Below are 2,010 nucleotides of genomic sequence, written 5' to 3' on the forward strand. Positions count from 1 at the left end.
ATTTCAGAGGTCTCAATTCATAGATAGCAGGCTTCATTCCTCAGGGCTCAAGATGAGGCAGGACATCATGGCTGAAGACTGTGGTGGAGGGAAGCAGCTCACATGGTGACCAGAAAGCAGAGAGAGAGAATCTGTGCTGGCCAGATACACATGTATACCAAAGCCATGCCCCAATTCCCACCTCCTCCAGCCACACCTACCACTCCAGTTACCACTCAGTTAAGGCCATCAGGGGATTAATTGATGGATTGGGTTAAGACCCTCACAACCCAGTCATTTCTCCTCCAGACCTTCTTGCATTGCCTCACATCCAAACTATAACAATAAACTAAACTATTTCCTGTTTCTCGATACAGTGTCTTAAGTGTATTTTAAAAACAGGAGTAAATTCTTGGACCCTCAGGCCTGTTCTGGAGAACTCCTCCAGGGCTGACTGCGGCTCACTGGCACTTTGCACACTTGGCCCCCTCTTCTTCCTGCCATGACCGCTGGACACCTGCCCCTCCTCAGGACCATTACCACTCTGACATCATCCTTCTTTCTTGAAGGAAGCCTCCCTGTCTTCTTAAGGGGTTACCTTATTTATAATCATTGAGTCTTGACTCTGTCCTCTGCCAGTTATGGTTAGATTTGGAGTGTTTCCCAAAATCTCATGTGTAAACTGGCTGCTCGCTATTAGGAGGTGGTGGAAACATGAGGAGGCAGAGCCCAGTGGAAGGAAGCGAGGTCCCTGAGGGCATGCCCTCCAAGGGGTTATTGGAACCCTTCCCCTCTCTCTCCCCTTCTGCTTCCTGGTTTCCAAGAGGTGAGCGCCTTTGCTCCACCACGGACTCCTGCCATGATACTCTGCCTTGACTCGGGGCCCAAGTGGCCAAGGAGCCATGCTCTGGAACCTCTGAAACCATGAGCCAAAAGAAACGCGTCTCTCTTTAAATTGATTTTCTTGGGTACTGTGTCATAGTAACAGAAAGTCGACCAACGCACAGCCCTAACCAGGGCCTCCTACCACCAGTCTCTTCCCATTCATCCACTAGTCCCTTGCAGGCAGTATTTGTCTGCTGTCTGAACTGCAGGATCGAAACTTTCAATAAGCACAACACCTGAAATGCCCCTCAGCCCTTTAGCGTCTCACCTGAGTAGCTATCCCCTTCCTCCTGCCTACAGTCAGACTGCAGAACATGGTGGACAGTGTCCTAATATATGCTGGCTTGGCACACTAGTGAACCAGACTGGCCTTACTGGCTTCCTGCTATTGCCTTCACCACATTTTATCATCTATTTCCTCTGCTTCTCACTGTGAATCTTCAAACCTTATCTCCCATTTTGCAGAAACTAAACCTGTCAGTGGTGGGCTCCACAGCTTCCCTTCTTTCTGGCTGTGAACATCCCTGGCCTCTGCCCTGCCTCTTCTTCTGCCTCCAGAGGGAAGAGTCTCCTTTCCCTACTGCTCACCTCTCCCCATCTTCAGGTGTCCTGTGTCCCTTCCTCTTCTCCTCCATCTTCCAGCTCTCTCCACTAAATCTTCCTTTTCTTCTCTTAAAAACACAGATCTCCCCTTGAAGACATCCTCCCCTGTTCCTTCTGTGCTTCTCAGTCTCTCATTTGTCTTAGCCACCAAACTCCTAACAGTGATTTCCCTGGGCTGCTGAGTTCTTGCACTCCCTGCCTCCTGCCATTCCTACCCCTCTCTCTGCAGTCTTCTGAAGCTACTCCCATAGATGCGCCTGAGTACCCTTCTCAGCTCTCATTGCTAATTCATCTTCAAATGCTGTGTTGGTCCCTGTGCCGTGCTCTGGGCTAATCACTGTAGGCAAACACAGGCCAATTCACAGTCCATTAACACCTTGCTTCTCGCTTTATTTCCAGTCCCTGGGCTCCTTTTCTTCCAGCTCTGAAGGATTCTTCTCTGTCCCCAGGCTGAAATGTGCTGCAGATGCTCCTTTAAGTGCTCCCAGATTTGGCCCGGAAGGGTCATTGGTGAACCCAAAGCCACCAAGACACAGAGTGCAT

The sequence above is a fragment of the Sciurus carolinensis genome, chromosome 3 (assembly GCF_902686445.1).
Source record: "Sciurus carolinensis chromosome 3, mSciCar1.2, whole genome shotgun sequence".
Classification (NCBI taxonomy): Eukaryota; Metazoa; Chordata; class Mammalia; order Rodentia; family Sciuridae; genus Sciurus; species Sciurus carolinensis.